The sequence below is a fragment of the Schistocerca cancellata genome, chromosome 4, assembly GCF_023864275.1.
Source record: "Schistocerca cancellata isolate TAMUIC-IGC-003103 chromosome 4, iqSchCanc2.1, whole genome shotgun sequence".
Taxonomy (NCBI): Eukaryota; Metazoa; Arthropoda; class Insecta; order Orthoptera; family Acrididae; genus Schistocerca; species Schistocerca cancellata.
This window is the reverse complement of record NC_064629.1, coordinates 446,292,562-446,314,935: the sequence shown is the minus strand read 5'-3', so window position 1 is coordinate 446,314,935 and position 22,374 is coordinate 446,292,562. Positions and strand designations below refer to the sequence as shown.

At 43.9% G+C, this 22,374-nt stretch overlaps 1 pseudogene; it reads left to right on the top strand.

Annotated features, from left to right (window-relative positions):
- The first annotated feature begins 7,956 nt into the window (after positions 1–7,956).
- On the top strand, positions 7,957–8,073 carry LOC126185962 (5S ribosomal RNA; annotated as a pseudogene).
- The last annotated feature ends 14,301 nt before the right edge of the window (positions 8,074–22,374 follow it).

The window sequence follows — 22,374 nt, the reverse complement described above, 5'->3', positions numbered from 1 at the left end:
GATTGACACTGCCATGAAGTGTAAATGAGATTGCCATCGTTCTGTAGAACTTTATTAAGGTTTCTAGCCTCACCTTTTTGTGTATGGTCCCATTACTGTAGCTCTATCTTTCAGTTTTTTAATTTCTTTTTCGATTGTGAAATGGGTGGTATTTCTCACTTTTGTGGCGGCGTTCGTAGCGACAAACACTTCGCTGTAGAAACGGCTTACGAAGTCACCGCCACACTTTTAATAGCGGGCCGACCGGTCCGCTGGAACAGTGAACAGAAAGATGAAAACCCAAACACTCTGATTAAATAAAAGTCGGTACTTACCTTTATTAACGAAGATACAGAAACACAGTAGTGAACTCCGTGTCTACAGAAATCTGTCTAGTTCGCGTCGGAGCGGCTAGGTCAGCGTCGGCTGACGACAAACAACAACTCTGCTGCGATGAACACACAACTGACTAGCAAGTACACAAATCGGTGGCGAGTATACAACTGAGCGGCGAATACAGAACTGTCCTAGCGCTCGCGACTCCAGCGCTTAAGAAGCCAGAAGCCAGCGGTGGCGCGCGCAGACTTGCGGCGATTTCCTGTATCGCTGGCGCTGCTTATGCGGACGGCGTCCGGACTTTGATGCTGCCAACCTTTTTGGCAGCGGGCTCGGTTGGCATTACTGGCTAGGATATAACACTCAATATCTCCATTTTGTGGTAGTTTATCACAGCTTTGCTTGGGGCAGGGTCTTGACTTTCAAAACGCATGTGTTTTGTTTTGGTGATCGATGTAATTCAGTTATAGCTTTTGACATTTATATGTAATTTGTAAATGGATTTTTGATGAGTGTTCTCACTGTCAGTTGTAAGAAATTAATTGTCAGCAGAGAGTGTTGTCATTAGAGAATTTCAATGGTCAAAGCCATAGGTGTAAAACAATACTTCTTTTGAGCAATGTCTCACCATACCGTCAAATAGCTATTAAAAACATGGAAGATAAACTGTGTTTTCGTCATAAGCTTAGATTCCTTATTATTTTAACATTCTGTTTTCCTGCAGTGCTTATTTTGGTGTCTTTGTACATTTGTTGGGTTACCCTTAATAAAAGGAGTGGTATACCTTTCCTGTCTAGCATTTCCCACGACATTGTCCTATCTACATCTACACCTCAAACAAACAAGTGAGACACTTGGCGATATTGCACAGGAGCCGTGCGTGGTAAAATGAAAGAGCACAGCCTGCGGCTTGGCTATCATCTGTGTTTCTGTTCTAGCATGCATTTCTCATGGTGTTTCATTATTTTTGACCAGCCGCTGTAGACCTGCTGTTATGTGTGCTACATACGGTGCATAGGCTGTAACGCCGGAAATGCATATCCTCCTATTTCCATCTATTGCACTACAAATTTTTTTCCTTATTTTGTCACCTGAAGATATGACATTTCTGTCTCTTTATATATTGTTTTACTGTTTGTATATATATATTTATGCATTTATGTTGGTTTGTTTTGTGAATATTATTTGTATTTATACGCTGGGTCTGGCCTAGGGAAAACTATGCTGTCGAACGAATACATCGATAGGTCGTGTGGAGAACCAAAGTGTTTAGGATCTTTGGTAGTGTTAACTCTGTCGCCTGGAGCGCGGGCAGAGGAGAGTCTGCCTGGAGTAGCGAGTGGAGCAGGTGTGTTGTGTGACGCTCCCGCGAGTTGCCGCGCTTTCGGGGTTTGGCAGCATGTAATTGCGCTCGACTTGCTATGATGGTTTCTGACACGGTGTCGCGGACGGGAAGCATTAGCTGGCGCACATCAAGAGCCCGTTTCGCCTGGTGACCGTGTCGAGAAGAAGACGCGCCAACATCCAGCTTCTGCAACAGCGACGGCCGACAATGAGTGACTGTCGCCACCTCCTCGATCGACGGCTTCAAACCTTCAATCAACCAACAAGGAAGACTGGAAGCACGTAAAGTTTTAGAACTGTATGGCAGACCTAAGCTTTTCAAACTGTTCAAATCACAAAATTACAGCAACGTAGCATGAACCTTTGTTGCTCATTGTCCCAATTGCATTACCAAGCAGGGTCCCTTTCCTTTTCCGGAATGAACCCAAGTGTCGTTGAAATTCAAACTCCAGCATCATTCGATTTCACTGCTTTAATTTCAAAGTTCAGTTACAGTATTCATAGCTGGCTACAATATTTAGATTACACAAGCACAAATTATGAGTGCGAGTTTTGTTACCGTATTTTAGCTTACCTGTGACTACAGCTCAGCTTGGTACGTACTAAATTTTACTATTGTTAATTGTTCAGAATCATTTAATTCAAGTTCAAAGTTAAATCTCTTATTTCTAAATTGCGTAGATTCAAGTAGCTTTTGAAATGATTGTTGAGGTAGTCCAAGACTAACCGTATTTTACTGAATTTCGACGTGCTTCAGAAAGAAAGCTCACTATTAACTTCAGTCACTAAATTAACTTTCGATTTTCCAGTTTTATTAATTCTTTTGCTAAATTAACTCAAAGTGTAGCGAAATTTATTACTTCTGACAAACTTTCAGTTTTCACACTACACATGTCAACCTTCAGTTGCCACGCTTCTAGTACTAATTATATGTGTAATAACCTTTCTTTTTCAGTTACTATAGTAATTGTCCTTAGGACTGGTGACCGTAATTCCCCCCAAATCTCAAATATCTAATTAGCGCCAATTAATTGTTAACGTGACGACCGCACTTTTACTTTCTTTATTACCTTTACCCCTTTTCAAAATTAATTTCCACCAGTTTCATTTGCATTTTTCCTTTCATTTATATGTAACCCTTTCCTCCCTCTTTACCGACAGATTAACTTCGGTGACGATTGCTTTTCCCAAATTTCCATTAGGTACACGCGGTTTAATTTTTCACTGTCATTAAGGTCGATAAGTGAGGGGGAGGTTACAAGCCTAGATTTTAGGTGCTGCCATAGAAATGTGAGGCAGTAGTATACGCTCCAGTTCAAGACCGCGCAAATCCCGTGGCACTAATGAACTTTTGGTTCCCTATTCAGAGAGATGCACTCAGATTTTTTTTAAACCCATTATTTTACTTAGATATAATACGTGAGGATAATGTCTAACAAAATTTTATTTCGTTAATGTAAATACTAACAGACGCCATGCACCTTGATTTTTGAATCTTTTCTGAGTAACATAATCAATATTGCTCTGCACACTAAAACAGTACGTCATAATTGACTCTTAATAACTCCATACGTACAGAAGAAGATACCCATAGTTTAATAATAGCAAGTCTCTTATATTATAAACTTATAAATTTTATTTTCTTGATTTGTGTGGCCATATTGTACGTAGTTGCTTTACAATTCCTGAGAGTATTTTCGTTCCGTCGTTACAACTGCAACAAAATTAGTGTTTTCTCACCAAACACGCATTTTCTTATAGTTGTGTGACCGAAATAAAATACCTTCAGGAATTATAAATTGTAGACCTCTGGGTAGAACGAAATATCGCGACACACTTTATAAAAATATGGCACACAGCAAACCGTCTGAACACACCTTTTGGGAAAGCTAAACTACATTTGCGTTTAACGCCGAGAGACGTAAAACTAACGCTGCAACATACGATGGGAGAGGAACACAGAATGAGCACACTGGCGTATTTGAATGGATTAATCATTCAAGCATACATGAAAATGTTACAGAAAAGCGTCGAAATATGGTAGACAAATGTTTTTAAAGAAACATTGTGCCTGAGACTTGGTGAAAGGAAAGTAAAGTAAGTCCGAAAAACTAGCACTAAGTGCGATACATACTCACTAAGTTTGTCGCGCGGGATTAGCCGAGCGGTCTATGTTGCTGCAGTCTGGACTGTGCGGCTGGTCCCGGCGGAGGTTCGAGTCCTCCCTTGGACATGGGTGTGTGTGTTTGTCCTTAGCATAATTTAGGTTAAGTAGTGTGTAAGCTTAGGGACTGATGACCTTAGCAGTTAAGTCCCATAAGATTTCACACACATTTGAACATTTGAACTCACTAAGTTTAATTCAAAGATTTAAATGTCAGATTTGGTTCAAATGGTTCAAATGGCTCTGAGCTCTATGGGACTTAACATCTGAGGTCATCAGTCCCCTAGAACTTAGAACTACTTAAACCTAACTAACCTAAGGACATCACACACATCCATGCCCGAGGCAGTATTCGAACCTGCGACCGTTGCAGTCGCGCGGTTCCAGGCTGAAGCGCCTGAAACCGCTCGACCACACCGGCCGGCCTGTCAGATTTCAGAAGTATTCTTGTTATCCAACTGTTCCGATGTACGGCCTAAATCTTTTGGCGAAGAACGCATCAACAGACGATTTATATACGAGCTTTGTTACAAATAATCTCTGTCGACAATACTCTTCCTCGAACTTTTCAAAATGCTCACAATTTTATATCACCGATCTACACTCCTGGAAATTGAAATAAGAACACCGTGAATTCATTGTCCCAGGAAGGGGAAACTTCATTGACACATTCCTGGGGTCAGATACATCACATGATCACACTGACAGAACCACAGGCACATAGACACAGGCAACAGAGCATGCACAATGTCGGCACTAGTACAGTGTATATCCACCTTTCGCAGCAATGCAGGCTGCTATTCTCCCATGGAGACGATCGTAGAGATGCTGGATGTAGTCCTGTGGAACGGCTTGCCATGCCATTTCCACCTGGCGCCTCAGTTGGACCAGCGTTCGTGCTGGACGTGCAGACCGCGTGAGACGACGCTTCATCCAGTCCCAAACATGCTCAATGGGGGACAGATCCGGAGATCTTGCTGGCCAGGGTAGCTGACTTACACCTTCTAGAGCACGTTGGGTGGCACGGGATACATGCGGACGTGCATTGTCCTGTTGGAACAGCAAGTTCCCTTGCCGGTCTAGGAATGGTAGAACGATGGGTTCGATGACGGTTTGGATGTACCGTGCACTATTCAGTGTCCCCTCGACGATCACCAGTGGTGTACGGCCAGTGTAGGAGATCGCTCCCCACACCATGATGCCGGGTGTTGGCCCTGTGTGCCTCGGTCGTATGCAGTCCTGATTGTGGCGCTCACCTGCACGGCGCCAAACACGCATACGACCATCATTGGCACCAAGGCAGAAGCGACTCTCATCGCTGAAGACGACACGTCTCCATTCGTCCCTACATTCACGCCTGTCGCGACACCACTGGAGGCGGGCTGCACGATGTTGGGGCGTGAGCGGAAGACGGCCTAACGGTGTGCGGGACCGTAGCCCAGCTTCATGGAGACGGTTGCGAATGGTCCTCGCCGATACCCCAGGAGCAACAGTGTCCCTAATTTGCTGGGAAGTGGCGGTGCGGTCCCCTACGGCACTGCGTAGGATCCTACGGTCTTGGCGTGCATCCGTGCGTCGCTGCGGTCCGGTGCACCTTCCGCCGACCACTGGCGACAACATCGATGTACTGTGGAGACCTCACGCCCCACGTGTTGAGCAATTCGGCGGTACGTCCACCCGGCCTCCCGCATGCCCACTATACGCCCTCGCTCAAAGTCCGTCAACTGCACATACGGTTCACGTCCACGCTGTCGCGGCATGCTACCAGTGTTAAAGACTGCGATGGAGCTCCGTATGCCACGGCAAACTGGCTGACACTGACGGCGGCGGTGCACAAATGCTGCGCAGCTAGCGCCATTCGACGGCCAACACCGCGGTTCCTGGTGTGTCCGCTGTGCCGTGCGTGTGATCATTGCTTGTACAGCCCTCTCGCAGTGTCCGGAGCAAGTATGGTGGGTCTGGCACACCGGTGTCAATGTGTTCTTTTTTCCATTTCCAGGAGTGTATTATTTCCAGTGCGTAAAAAATATGCCCTGTATGTCCACATAATCCTAAACAGTGTTATTGTTTTCAGTTCAGAATTTCCCTCGAAAAGGTGAGCAGTGCAGTGCCGGCCTAAGTGGTTGGTACGATGTGCTACGTGGTTAAACCGCCCCTGATATACAAGAGCGTGCTGAAAAGTAAAGCTTCCGAATTTTTAATTATGTTCTCAACATCGGTTGAGGTACTACACGCCGTGCATATTACTCGCTCAATTTTCCCACTTCGCTGACGTAAGTTGCAATCCTCTGCCACTAGAGGACTCCGAAATGTAGCGCGTAACATGGCGATGTGTAGCGTAACTACGTCGCTGCGTAAGAAAGAGCGTTCTGTAATCGAGTTTGTAACCGAAGAATGCTTCCACACATTGAGCACCCTCTCCTGCAACACGGCAATGCCAGGCCACACACGAGAGCTGCATTTGCAGCAGTCCGACGCCTTGGATTCACTGTCATTATTAATCCTCCATACAGTCCCGACTTACCGAGCGAGGTAACGCAGTGGCTAACACACTGGACTCGCATTCGGGAGGACGACAGTTCAAACCCGCGTCCGGCCATCACGATTTAGGTTTTCCGTGATTTCCCTAAATCGCTTCGAGCAAATGCCTGGCTGGTTCTTTTGAAAGGGCTCGGCCGACTTCCTTCCCCATCCTTGCCTAACCCAGTGAGACCAATGACCTCGCTGTTTGGTCGCCTCCCCCAAATCAGCCAACCAAAAGTCTCGACTTGGCCCCATTCGATTTTCATCTGTTCCCAAAACTTAAAGAACACCTTTGAGGACTTCACTTTGATAGTGATGGAACGGCGCAGGCAGAGGTGAGTTTGTGGCTCCGTCGACATAATAAAAGCATTTTGCAGTGACAGTATCAAGAACCTCGTCTCTCGTTGGGAGAAGTGTGTTCGTCTCCTGGATGATTATGTTGAGAAATAAATGTGTATACATGAAGAATAAAGACGTAGAATGTTAATAAAGTTCCTTTTATTTTCAAATCTTTAAGAGTTTTCACATAAAAATTCGGAGGCATTACTTTTCAGCACGCCCTCGTAGGTTCACAGTCAGCTATGTTAGAAACCGTAATCCTGGAGAGGCAGGAAAAACATATCAGGCTGGGACCAGTATTCGACCTAACTACCGAGATACCGCATTGTACTTGGAAAGTATTGTGATACTGAAATGGGTAATGAGAAACACTTGTAGTGCCCTATGGCGCCATACACCAAGCGTACTCTTCCAGACATGGATGCAAGACGACACACAACTTCCTTCTCATACCACTTTCTAATAAATACGACAAGTGTGCATGTCACACGTAAATCTGACGATTGGCAAATATTTCAATTCGCCTGATGATGATCTCATTGAAGCGCTTACTGGGTTTAAAATCGAGTTTATTGAAGCAGTAAACGATTTTTTTGTGCAGCAGATCTGGACAAACAGTTTGTTATGGGCAACGTATTTCTTAATAATTACGGGGCGCCGTGTCCATCCATCTTCCGACGAAGTACCGCATTGCAAGATCCGTTTCTTTTGATCTCTTCCCATCATAGATATGGGAGGTTTTAAATGCAATCAGATGCCATTCCTGAGACCAAAAGTCTCTTTAACATAGCCTTAAGCAGTCTGTGAATAGTGTAATCTGTGTTTCTTCCGTGTTTTATATACTGAGATGCCAAACGTCACGGGACGGGTTATCCCACTGTAAGACGTATATGATCCTCGAATATTATGACTAGATGTTGAGTATGGCGTGAGTGCAGACAGGATATCTGAGCAGTCTGTCACAGACACATGTGTAGTAAATATGGCAGCACATCGCCTGTCAATCGACCTTCAACGTAGGATGATGATCGCTGCAAGACGGCTACAACTGTTCATACTATACCAGATCTAGGTACCACATCTTGCATTTGAGCTAAATAGTAGGATGTTAGTGGGCCTTGAAAAAAGAAATAATAATAGTAACAGAGAAAGCAATTACCTCACAACCATTTCAAGGACAGTATTGTCCAATAATTAAGCTGATAGAAGAACCTCTTGTCCAAGTTAATATTGCTCCACTACTAGTAATTGTTTACCTATAATAATCAGCAGCCAACGGCCTTGCCGCAGTGGTAACACCGGTTCCCGCCAGATCACCGAAGTTAAGCGCTGTCGGACTGGCTAGCACTTGGATGGGTGACCATCCAGTCTGCCGAGCGCTGTTGGCAAGCATGGTGCACTCTGACCTTGTGAGGTAAATTGAGGAGCTACTTGATTGAGAAGTAGCAGCTCCGGTCTCGTAAACTGACAAAATGGCCGGGAGAGCGGTGTGCTGACCACATGCCCCTCCATTTCCATATCCAGTGACACCTGTGGTCTGTGGATGACACGGCGGCCGGTCGGTGCCGTTGGGCCTTCATGGCCTGTTCTGGAGGACTTTATTATACTAAACTAAAGGAAAATTAACTATTGAGAGTGACTTTACTTGATACATAAATTATATTTTCCAAATAAGATACCAAGCACTAGTGCAATTCATCAAGCAAGTATAATAATCAGAAGCTTTCTACTTAAATATACAGATAGTAAGTGTTATTGAGAGCCTGTATGTGCAAAAACGGTAAATATTCCTTGTGTTGTTCATGCCAAACTACTGTAACCTTGATTGATGAATTGCACTAGTGCTTGGTATCTTATTTGGAAAATATAATTTATGTATCAAGTCAAGTCACTCTCAATAGTTAACTTTCCTTATAAACCGTGCTGCCGGCCGGAGTGGCTGAGCGGTTCTAGGCGCTTCAGTCTGGAACAGCGCGACCGCTATGGTCGCAGGTTCGAATCCTGCCTAGGGCATGGATGTGTATGATATCCTTAGGTTAGTTAAGTTCACGTAGTTCTAAGTTCTAGGGGACTGATGACCTCAGAAGTTAAGCCCCATAGTGCTCAGAGCACCACTTTTATAAACTGTGCTTTTACTTGGTACAACTTTGTCTAATTAGGTTAGCGGCCGTTCCCATTTACGTAATTACAGTTTACCTGACTACTAATAGAACCTTGGTTCGGTTGCCGTTTGTTCTGCTACTGATTTCTTTCAATAGATATCTTTAGAGAAACGAAGATAGTCCGACACCTTATTCCGCACGACCAAGGGCAAATTAAAATACTTTCAAGGGAGTAACAGTATTGGTGCGTTGCTAATTTAGTAATAGCCGGTAGTGTTATAACCTATTTTCTGCTTGTTATAAAGTAGTGCAGTTATCACAGCAGCAGCGTATATGCCATCCAGCATTCCTAACTACAGTATAATTGCACAATATTATTGACAATATTATTGAGTAATCTACGAGAACGCCGATAATACTGCACAATATTATTGTGCAACGTAATTGACCGTCTAGAGGCCGTTTAAGGGCGAAACCGGTAGGAGGATGCAAGGAGCCAGTCAGATCCCGTTCCAGGTACTTAATGGGGTGCACGCATTATCCAGCCGGCGCCAACTTGGCAGAGCACGCAAAGTCCTTACGAGAGCGGTCGATGGCAGAACATGAGAGACGGCTCGAAGTAAAATGCCGGGATAACGAACCGTAGTTAGAGACTTGGGCCGGCGCAGAATGTTGCGTCTTTTACGAGCTGAGCTATTCAGTCAAGATACACTTCAGCAGAATCTGTTTGTTCGCTGGATGAGTGCTCTTCCCAGAAGGCGATGGCACGAGGGAACAGCCACCAGATAGCGATCTCTGCTTGTATCACAGGAGTGCCGCATTTGTAGTAGAAGTTCCTTCCGATCTGGATAAGAGGAGGCGCCGACTTTCAGGCGCCGGACCAAGTGAGGTCTATCACCTCGTCTTTTGAAAATACCGAGAAGGGACGTTATCGGCTGTTACTAAAAAGCAGGAAGGAATGGGAGCTTGGACGCCAACTCCTGAGTATTGCTGATGCGGAATGAAAGGCGATCGTCCGTCTTACTCCATAAAAAATCCTTCATAGGAGAGGAATAGAGCAGTGCGTAACAAGTAATTTTATTGGGGAACTTTAAACAAAATCTTCCGATTGGCAAATGAGAGATTTGCCTGGAGATTGTGGAGAAGAGGCTAGGAGTGAGATTTTGTGGCACTGATTCTTCGAGTTTTGGAGAGAACATTTCGGTCTTTGATCTTGAGAGACATGAACGCGATACTCACTTTACTCTGGTGTAAAGATCACACCACCAACAGCTGCCTTCATCTGGGTGATGAACTGAGGTAAGATTCTGCAACACAAGCGATTGCGTTATGAGAATTAATATAGAGTTGTAAAACTGCCGTAGACTTCCGTAGACCGTCATTAGTAAGGGTAGACTACGGTAGTTTTCCTGCCTTACCTGTACGTTAGATGTGTTGCATACCTACTGGGCGTTACCTCCTTCCGCTCGTTTTGTTTGCCTATGCGATCGGCGTCTTACTAGAGACCCCTAGAATAGAAAAACGAAATGCTGATCCGTCTAGAAAGTGCGTGAGGACATATAAAGGCCTGCGTAACCTGCGAAACATTTTTGTCCTAGATGGTTATCCTCCTGTCTGTTACTTAAAAATAAACTAAATTTATAGCAAAATTGAAACTTTCAATGTTTAATTCAGGAGAGATTTTGTAGTAAAAATTTTAAAAAATAAAATACAGATTTATTGTATAGCGCTAGAAAACGTAATTTTCTCAAAAAAGGTAAAATTAAAAGAAAATGTGGAAGAGAAACATATCAACCATCGCTTCAGTGCTTCGCCGAGCTTATATAAAACATGTTTCTATTATACATAAACAGCTTTCGCATTTATCAGTAACAACACGACACTCTTGCCACCAGTCATGACGAAGAGCGTCTACTGAGTACAAAATAAAAACAATAATTGTATAGAATTTTTTTATCTTGGTGAATGTAAACACTTTTATTTGCATTAGACGTAATTTCTTTGATTACATAAAAATGCATAAACTGCGCCACCAACAATTTTTTTTACTTATAAAATGCAGTTTATGTTTTGTAACAATATAAAATACATGATGGACTACCACTGAACGATGTGGTGTTCTGATTATGTGCTAAATAGACAAACAAAAAACAAAGAGAAGTCGTCGGCTCTCAGTTTGCCTCTCACACATTCATGTATGTTCCATTCCCTACTAATGCTACCAACACTAATCCTATCATTTACTGCGTCATATATGTACAGTACCAAAACTACCAAGCCGTAGTTTTGGTAGAGCGCATGTGCATGGGCGTTTTGTTAAGCTGTTAGGACCACGGCTCAAACGCATCGACTAAGTGATCGAGGGTTTGCCAATGATAGGGAAACTGATGTTACGAGGGTTCACTGAAAAGTAATTCCTCTTCCTTCGTAACTCTTCAACAGCTGGCAGCATTTGTATGCGGCAGGTACTGGCTTGTTCCGTAGCCTCTTCTCTACAGCTCCAGTTGGCGAGAAACCTTAGCACTCAATGGTTGTGTTGTTAAGTGTAAAGTATGGAACCCTGCGCAGACGGTCGGTCAATGCGATTTAAGCAACGTGCAGTCATTGACTGCTTGACAGCAGAAGGTGTCACCCCAAAGGAGATTCATCAGAGAATGAAAGCAGTTTATGGTGACTGTGTTGATGTGAGTACTGTGCGTCGTTGGGCGAGTAAGTTTAAAGACATTAAGGCGGGAAAATCTGACCTGAGTGACAAACAATGAGTTGGACGTCCTGTGACAGCAAGCGAAATGTTGACAGATTGATTCAGGACGATCGTCATATCACTCGGAGAGAAATTGCAAGCACAATCGGAATTTCACAAGAACGTTTGGGTCACATTATTGCTTTGCTTGGCTTTCGGGAGATCTGTGCACGACGGGTACCCCGGATGCTGACTCCTGAAATGAACCGCACGGCATCCTCCATTCAGTCCAGATTTAGCATCGTCTGACTTCCAGCTGTTCCCGATAGTGAAAGACGATCTGCGAGGACACCATTACGCTTCTGGCGAAGACTTTGAGAGAACTGTGTACTGTGGTTGCGGAAACAGAATGTCGACTTCTTCCGTGATGGCTTCAGAAAACTTGTTCATCGTTGGCAGAAATGTATCCAATTGGCTGGTGATTATATGGAAAAGTGAATATTGGTAATTAAAGATCACATTCTAAGGATTATTTCTGCGTTTAATTTATTAAAATATTCCCATCCAAACACAGTTAACGATCATGGAGGCATTACTTTTCATTCAACCCTCGTATTTCACGTAGGAATACAATGCCCCTTTGACCATATGAGCAATCAAAGCGCGCCCACCGTTAACAAGAATCTTCATGCATAATTCATGAGACAGTAGTCTTTTCCCTTTCACCTAAACCTCACCTAGGCTTTCCAGGTCAAATGATCATTAGTTTAGTTCAGCTCATGCCCCAAGAGTATTGTTTTTTACTTGCCCTTGCGTTTATTGGTCATGGTATTATCCAATGTTCTCACCTCGTGTTCATGTTATTGCTCATGGAGATTATAATATCAAATGTCAAATTCATTGGAAATTAGGTGAATCTTCGTTCTTCACCCCCCACCCACATTCATTTCATTTCCCCAGATTCTCTGGAAGTTCAGTTACTATGATGACCTCTACCTGAAAGGTGTACAGAGAAGTTCGAGACTTTCATTCCCTGACTAGTCGTGTGAAATTCATACTATACCATAAGTAATATCGTAGCTGCAAGTCCATGACATATGGCAAAAAGGCAGGTCTGATAAATGTTACAGGTTTAGAACGCACTTGCGACGGGAACAGATATCGTTTTCTGGCTTCCCTCGGAAGAATATTTAAATACCCCAGTACGGACCTCTTTTACGTTTTCCAACTTGAGTAGGGGTGGAATTATGTGTCCCACTGGTATTTGGATATGGGACCTATAAGTCTCAGTAGCAATGAAGTGAATGGTTATCCCGCATTTTCATTTATGACGTATACTTTCAGAAAAACACTTGGATTGTATTTATCATTACAAGTATTTGACATTTCGGTTGATTATTCTAAATGACAAGCACTTTAACATTACGTGCAAGTTAAAGTGTCTCATCTGATAGTCACACAGGTCCTCCTACTTGTGATATGGTGTGAAACAGTTTTAACACAAAGAAATTTGACGCATAGTACATAAGAATAGCACATACCAGATTCCCACTGGTTCTCTGCAGACCTATCGTGGGGTACTTACATTATCTGATGAAACGTATCCGGACACCCCTGTGTAATGCGCAATTGACCATCAGACATCAGGAGAGGTGGACACGCCATTATAAAAGGTGACGAGTACTGTGTTGTCATCAGAGAAGCAGGATCAGCAAAAAGGATCGAGTAGGAGAGCTCAGTGTCTTCGAACGTGGACTAATCGTTGTGACCCGAGCAATAAATCTATCAGGAACATTTCAACCGCTCTAAAGCTGCCCACGTCGACGTGATTGTGAAGTGGAAACGCAAAAGAACAGCCACAGCCAAACCAAGACCAGGCAGATCTCCTGTACTGATGGACATGTCCTGTCGAGCGTTGCGGACGGTGGTTTTGAAATTCGCGTGATAATGACTCGTGAGGTCGAAAGTGCTGCCAGTATTCCAGCTAGCACAATTACGTGTACTCTCTGGGCTTAAGAAGCAAAGTTCGTTATACTCCGTGAACCCTATGGACCTACACTATGTGACTAAAAGTATCAAGACACCTGCCTGAAAATGACTTAAAAGTTCTTGACGCCGTCCATCGGTAATGCTGGAATTCAAGATGGCGTTGGCCCACCCTAAGCCTTGATGACAGCTTCCACTCTCGCAGGTATACGTTCAGTCACGTGCTGGAAGGTTTCATGGGGAATGGCAGCACATTTTTCACGGAGTGCTGCGCTGAGGAGAGGTATCGATGTCGGTCGGTAAGGTCTGGCACGAAGTATTCGTTCCAAAACAACCCATAGATGTTCTATAGGATTCAGGTCAGGACTCTGTGCAGGCCATTCCATTATAGGGATGTTATTGTCGTGTAACCACTCCACCACAGGCCGTGCATTATGAAAAGGTGCTCGGTCGTGTTGAAAGATGCAATCGCCATCCCCGAATTGCTCTTCAAAACTGGGAAGCAAGAAGGTGCTTAAAACATCATTGTAGGCCTGTGCTGTGATAGTGCCACGCAAAACAACAAGGAGTGCAAGCTCTCTCCATGAAAAACACGACCACACCATAACACCACCGTCTCCGAATTTTACTGTTGGCGCTACACACGCTGGCAAATGACGTTCACAGGGCATTCGCCATACCCACACCCTGCCATCGGATCGCCACATTGTGTACAGTGATTCATCACTCCACACAACGTTTTTCCACTGTTGAATCGTCCAATGTTTACAGTCCTTCCTCCAAGCGAGGCGTCGTTTGGCATTTAACGGCGTGTGTGTGGCTTATGAGCAGCCACTCGACCACAAAATCCATGTTTTCTCACCTCCCGCCTGTCATAGTACTTGCAGTGGATCCTGATGCAGTTTGGAATACCTGTGTGATGGTCTGAATAGATGTCTGCCTATTACACATTACTATCCTCTTCAACTGTCGGCGGCCTCTGTCAGTCAACAGACGAGGTCGACCTGTAAGCTTTTGTGCTGTACGTGTCCCTTCACGTTTCCACTTCACTATCACATCGGAAACAGTGGACCTATGAATATAGGACGAGGAATACTGCCTTAGGCAAGACACCTTTTTTTCTGTTTTGTTTCACCCAGATATTTTTCAGCACTTTTTGTGCTATCTTCAGTGGATTGTTTTTTTATTTTCTAACTGTAAAATTATTGTTACGTATTAACATTTAGCGAAGCTTTTGGTACATCATATTTACAATTGTGAATTAATAGCCTAGGGATGTTTAGGAGTGTGGAAATCTCGCGTGCAGGCGTATGACACAAGTGACACCCAATCACCTGACCACGTTCGAAGTCCGTGAGTTCTGCAGAGCGCCCCATTCTGCTTTCTCACCATGTCTAATGACTACTGAGGTCGCTGATATGGAGTACCTGGCAGTAAGTCGCAGCACAATGCACCTAATATGAAAAACGAATGTTTTTAGGGGTGTCTTGATAATTTTGATCACATAGTGTAGAGTTGCATGGAGTCCCAATGAACAGAACTGCCACGCATGAGGAAACATTACTAAATCTCTACTTGACATACAATGAATAATTAAGGAAACGGCGGCAACAACTAAGTAATGGTGTTGTTGCTCTCTCACCATTTCTAATGACTACTGAGGTCGCTGATATGGAGTACCTGGCAGTAAGTCGCAGCACAATGCACCTAATATGAAAAACGAATGTTTTTAGGGGTGTCTTGATAATTTTGATCACATAGTGTAGAGTTGCATGGAGTCCCAATGAACAGAACTGCCACGCATGAGGAAACATTACTAAATCTCTACTTGACATACAATGAATAATTAAGGAAACGGCGGTAACAACTAAGCTATGGTGTTGGATTCGGCAGCACAATTAAGATGCTCACACTATCTACTAAATTGAAATGAATAATCCAGCAATAGCAATTAATTTTTAAAACCACAGTGGAACAGGGTCACTACAAGCAGTAAACATGGCAGTTCTTACCACAGCTGGCGCGATGATTACGCCTGCAGACGACGATATGCGGCTGCAACCCGCGTCTTCTCTACGTCTGCGAGTAGCATATACAGATACGTTGCTACCCCAGTACGACTTCACAAGCCACCGATGGTGATGGTCAAAATCCATTGCACCATCCAGTGCAGGATAGAAGACTTCTGTCTCGAATCAAGGTAAGCTACTGCTCGCAGAAAACTTCCTAGCTCTGAATCTGAACTACTGCTCTCTACAAACCAGACTGTACTCTTAAGACTTATCACCACTGATTCACTTGAGCTGTTCTACCTAGCTCGTCAGCTGAGCTGGGAGCAATGCGCCCATTCTGTTCCCACGACCTGTCGCGAAGCAGATTCGAGACGCCGCTCCCAATCAAATTAATTGACAATAATGTTTAACTCCCACCAGCGTAGTCAGCACAGAAGAGCCAATCGAACATACTCCCACTTAAAGCAGATGTGTCGCCCAAACTCGCCCTCCAGCTTCTCACGCAGATGTCGAATTCCTCCCGTACAAGAATGCAAGTCGAAAACCAAACATGTAACGTTAAGTGTCTTATGGTTTCGCGAGACTCTAGGAAAGATGTTATCTGTCCTTAAACACTCTGCCGCCAGATTCCGAAGGATCATGTTTCATAGCGAACAATGTATTCTGGCGTCCCTGCGGCTGGATGGCCGCCGCTGAATGCGCAGTTTTATTTCCCAGAGGGTCTCTCTTGCGAGTGTGCAGACAGTGCGCAGAGCTGCAGCCCTTACCATTTTCAAAAACAGATGGGCGCCAAGCCAGTGACTCTGCCAGACATCGCCTGCTTCCATGTCCCACGCGCTCGTCCCAACACGTTCCCATACAGGAATCCCATTGTATAGTCCTTTCTTTCCATTGGCGCGGACAAACAGAGCTTTTACAATCAATAAAATGTTCCGGGCTATTATGCCGTGGTCAAATGGATTTCACATTTAAACCCGAAGTTTCGTCCCCATCTGTAGAAGTATTGCAACAGCTAATCGGATTTTTCCTCCAAATATTGTAGAACTGTTTAAATACTGGCTCACAACCACATATTTCAAGTGGATCGATGAGTTATATGAACTAGACGGATGGCGCGGCTATGGAGAGCCCCTAAAGCTCAGTTTTAGCGAATTTCTTTATGGAAAAATCGGAGTAGCAGGCATTGGAAACTGCCAACAAGAAACCGAATATTTGCTTCCGCAACGTGGATGATACGTTTGTTTTATGTAGGCATGGCAGAGAGCAATTAGGTGGTTTTCACAAGCATCAGAAGATTCAATTTACCATGGACGAGGAGGCGAGAGGAAGATTAAATTTTCTTTATGTACTAGTTTTTAAGAAAGGTGATGACAGCTTTGGACACACAGTTTACCAAAAATCCACGAACACAGAGACTTACCTACACCGGTATTCGAGCCACCACCCACAACAAAAGCGAGGCGTCATAAAAATGTGAGCGGACAGAGCAAGAAACATCTGCGAACCAGAGCTGCTTGACGCGGAATTAAAACATCTCACCACTGCATTGCTCAAGAATGGTTATTCATCCGCTGAGGTAAAAAAACAGCTTTAAGACAAACCCGCAGAAATCATAGCGATGCACAAGCGCAGATGAAATGGGAAGTTTACCAGCGTTTCATTGAGGACGTTATTGACCGCAAAGACAAGATCTTGAAAAAACGGAACGCCGCGATAATGTACAAACCCACCCGGGAAGTATAAGATCACCTAAAATTGGCCAAGGATGCTTGCTGACCTCCAGAAAAATCAGAAATTTATAGGATCCCGTGTAATTCTGGGGAGGTGTACGTGCGTACTACAAAAATAACGGTCAAAATCGACTAGAGGAGCAAAGGGCAATTGCAGAAGGTGGGAGATTAGCAGATCAGCTGTTGCGAAACATGCTTTGCAGCAGGGAGACCATCACATTCATTTTGATAGGACTCAAGTACTGGCAGCTACAGATACCATGAAAAGCTATACAGAGAGGTCATAGAGATAGTAAAACACCCCAGGTATTTCAGTAAAAAGGAGGAGGGCGTGAAATTGAATGAAATCTGGATTCCGGTGCTGAAGAAGATTTGTAACTACCACACGCGAGGCCCACGAGAAAGACAGGCCGCGGGGCGTGCGACACACAGGTAGGCCTGATTAGCTCGCTCGCTCAGCTGAGCAGACAGACTACGCTTCTGCACCTGTTAACCCGTGATTGCGTGTTTATCTGCAAATGAGAATTGCATCTTCTACTGTGAATCCGCTATTATAAAGTCTTATTATTAATTATCCCTACAACGATCGAAAGTTCATATGCCTACTAATAATTTGCTACGGCTGTGCTGGGTATAATAAAATTTTATCGGTTGGATGAGGCGCTACATTTTGTATGAAATGAGGACTTTAAGCAGTAGAGACTAAATGCTATAAACGAACTGTTATACCATTTCTGCAGAGCATAGATCGTAAATTACAGCTACTGCACAGTCGTGTATTTTGTTGTAGTACTAGTAATCTGTAAGACTCTATAAAATCAGATTTCAGTAGAATATGCAATTCTCGTTTGTACGTAAACACCCAGTTACGAGTTGACACGATTTAGAAACGCAATTCGTCTGCTAAGCTGAGCGAGCGAGCTAGCTCAGGCCGACCCTCGTGATGTACGCGCCGCAGCCAGTCTTTCTCGTAGGCCTCGACTGAGCGGTAGCACGCGTAAACGGAGTTTTGCTGCAGTCAATAGCGAGCCAGGGTGTGAATCGGACACTCAAAGAAACTACGAGCCCCCTTGAAATGTCCTCCGCAGATGGAGACGAAACGTTGAATTTAAATGTGAAGTCAGTTCTACCACGGCATAATAGCCCGGGACATTTTATTAACTGTGACATTTCCAGCCGTGAAAGTTTACGTTTTACAATCAGACAGAGCTTTTGGTGGGAGTTAGCTTGCTGCCTACTGTACCACATGCACTGGCATTATGCTAAAGGCAAGACGAAAGTAAACAGATGAAATCAGCTGAAGAAATACAAAATATGGACCTAGTAATTACTAATTACGCTTTTAAATTAAAATGATATCAAATAAGAACAAACGCACTGAAACTCGATTATGATTTAGTGATATATTGAATTAAAAATGAGAGGGGGAGGCCCAGACTAGGCTCACGCCTTTCACAATCACTGAGCGTAGGGAGTTGAAAATAAGTTAAAACGCTCGAGTAGTTCCTCATAAGTCACCCTTACCTGTATGAACGTTAGAGGCGATGAAAAGAGCGATACGACTGGATAGGGGATGACTCATCACGTGTGGTACTAACAGTGGAGTACGAAGGAGGTGGTGTTATGGTATGGGAGTGTTTTTCGTGGATAGGTTGTGGTTCGCTTAGCACTGTGTAGTGCATCAAGTAGAGGAACATTTCGGAGACCGCTACGGTTCGAATCCTGCCTCGGGCATGGATGTGTGTGATGTCCTTAGGTTAGTTAGGTTTAATTAGTTCTAAGTTCTAGGCGACTGATGACCTCAGAAGTTAAGTCGCATAGTGCTGAGAGCCATTTGAACCATTTGAACCATTTCGGAGACGATGGCTGTTTGTACCAGCATGAAAACGCACCCTGTCATAAAGCAGCATCTGTGAGGCAAGGATTTGTAGACGATAACATTCCTGAAATGGACTGGCTTGCCTAGAGTCCCGAACTTAACCCAACGGAACACCTTTTGGATGAGTTGGACCGCCGACTTCATTTACAGAACACCACGTCCAAGACTACCACGTCCTCTGGTTTCGGCTCTGGAAGAATGGGCTTCCATTCCTCTGCAGACATTCAGGCAACTCGTTGAAAGTGTCCTCAAAAGTGTTCAAGAGATTACAAAGACTAAAAGTGTACACATACCAAATTAACGTCCACTAATAACTGTCCAGATACTTTTGAGCAGATAACGTACGTCCTAACAATAGTGAAAAAGCTAAAAACGGTACTAGCTTCAATATCTCTGTTGATACAAGAGTTAACAGGAGCATTGAAAACCGAAAACATTATGTATCCTGCTGCCTACTATCATTTACCAGAAAGAATGAAGACAGAGTTTAAAAAATCGTATCATTGACAGCGAGGTCATTGGAGACGGAGCACAAGATTGGATTACGAAAGGATGGGGAATGAAATCGGCCTTGCCCTTTTTTAAAGGAACCATCCCGGAATTTGCCTGGGGTGATTTAGAAAAATCATGGAAAACCTAAACCAGGATGGTTGGACGCGGGTTTTGAACCGTCGTCTCCCCAAATGCGATAGTGTGTGCTAACCACCGAGCCACCGCACTCGGTGACGACAGCTTGAACCGCTCGCGAAACAAAAGGAGTGTTAGCTCTTACGCGACCACCCTATAGTTTAGCGTCGCGGCAACGACGAGGTCATAACAAGGTCGGCCTGAAAAAGAAAAATCAGGAAATAGCCTTTGTTCACCAAGCGAAACATCTCGCCAATTATCTTAAACGATTATGGGAAACTGTGGAAAAAGCAAATCTATATGGCCAGATCCTGAACTGAACAGCCGTCTTCCCCAATGTGAGCCCAACGTCTTAGCACTTGGCCGCCTTACTTGGTCTGGCTATCAAGGATGAACGAATGGAATGGTCTTTCCTAGAGACCGTTCCTTGACCGCGAACCGCGTGCGCACACCTTCGGTCTAACATAAAGTGCCGCGGCTAATAAGCGAGCTTTGCGACAAGAGAGCAGCAAAATGTTTCAAAGAACAAACATATCCTTTTCAGGCAGTTCAAATGGCACAGTTTTCAAATAAAGCATAGATTATAAAGGTGCATTATAACCGTGCCTAGGCTTGAAAATTGTCTGTATAATCACAGTTTACTATTTGTAGCTATACTATGGATGGTATGCTGGACGCCACCCGACAACGTCTGCCATAAGGTGAGGTGCCGTGGCCAATAAGCCACCTTTGCGACAAGGGCGTAGGAAAAAATTTAAAAGAACAAAGCATATCCTTTTCAAGCCTTTCAAATGGCGTGGTTTTCACGTAAACCATAGATTATGAAGATACATTATAACCGTGCCTAGGCATGAAAACGGTCTGTAGAGTCACAGTGCACTATTTTTGTCTGTGCTATAGATGGTATACTGGACGCCACCTGACAATGTGTGTATAGGTGGTTTATTCGGTCATTGTTTCTAGCACCACTCCTGAGCGCATCTTAAATACGAGGATAGGAACTTAAACAGTGGCAACTATTTATTCACAACCGATACAAAAGAGTTACATGTTTTCACCTATTAATGTCCTTCAAAGTAGTCACCAGCGTTGCGTAGAACCCGTTGCCAGCGATGTGGAAGACGTAGTATACCGTTAGCAGAACCTGTTCTGTTGATGGTGCGAATGGAGCAGTGTACTACCTGTCGAATCTCTGGAACAGTTCTGAAGTAGTATTAATGTTCGTTTTTGGAGCATCACCTGCGACCAGCTTTGTGAAAGAAGCGGCGATACTTTCTGTGCAACCCACCCATCATTTTGCACGACGGGTGCATACAGCGCACTCTGTGGCTGCTCTGTTCGGTCGATGGGACTGGGAAGTAATGTACCATCCATCATACTCCCCGGACTTAAGTCTTTGTGACTTTGATTTGATTCCGAAGATGAAGTAACCACTTCGTGTCATTCGCTTCAGAACTGTTCCAGAGATTCGACAGACAGTAGACCGCTCCATTCGCACCATCAACAGAACAGGCTCTGCTAACGGTATACTACGCCTTCCGCATCGCTGGCAACGGGTTCTGCACAACGCTGGTGACTACTTTGAAGGACAGTAACAGGTGAAAATATTTAACTCTTTTGTATCGGTTGTGGATAAATAGTTGCCACTATTTAAGTTCCAACCCTCGTAATTTAATTCAAGCCCGTAGCTTTTAAGTAAAGCATGTGCAGTTACGAAAATATTTCAAAATAAAATACTAAATTTTTCCACAGATTGTTTCAATGAATGTTAAAAGCATCTTAGAGCAATAAAAATGCAGATTACTCGCAAATAGTGATAAAACTTCGAAGCTTTGTAAATGTATCTATAATAAGTTAAAAATGAAGGAAAAATCGTATTTTTTGAGTGCCACACATAGTGATTATTTTATCGGTAACAAGGGCCTGCCTGCGAAACCGATGTCGCTACGGCGCGTTACAGAGGTAGCCGATTAGAAATCTCGTGATGGAAGAAAGAAGGCTTGGTGACGTACAAATGCGTTGCTGTCTTAGGTTGGATTCGAAACCTCTTCACAGTGTATCGTGAAGGGAGGCCAGGTGAAAATGTAGGAGGTTCATCAGTCGAATGAGAATGTTAATCTCCGCTGCCCCCACGGTGCTATTCAAGCGAAGTATTATGTTTTTTATGTACATCCATCTTCTGACGGGTATTGGGACAGAAACTGCTATGTTTACGCGCAATAATAGTAATACTTACAACAGAAGGTATTATCAGTATTTCATGTAAGAACTGTGTATGACAGCACCGGGCTTTAGTCTCTCCCTTCCTTTTCCGTAATCATCCATAAAAAACTAACCTACCAGTGTTCACAGCCACCCAGTGGGCACAGATACACACTATGATGAGGAAGGAAAGAAGGATCCCAAACATTTCACTATATCCCACGATCACCCCATGGTAAAGAGCCACAATGGCTACATTCGAGGTAATGAATAGAACATGGTCGTGATACGACATATATTATCAGTTCACTGCTTCCGGTAAGAGCTTTTGCAAATTAAAATAATTAGTATCAGAATACATCGTATGTGATAAAATCGCTTGCGATTCATTTCCGTAATTGTACTCATGGAGAAAACAATTAATATAAATTTAATTCAGAGTCAAATGAAGAGAAAAATAAACATAAT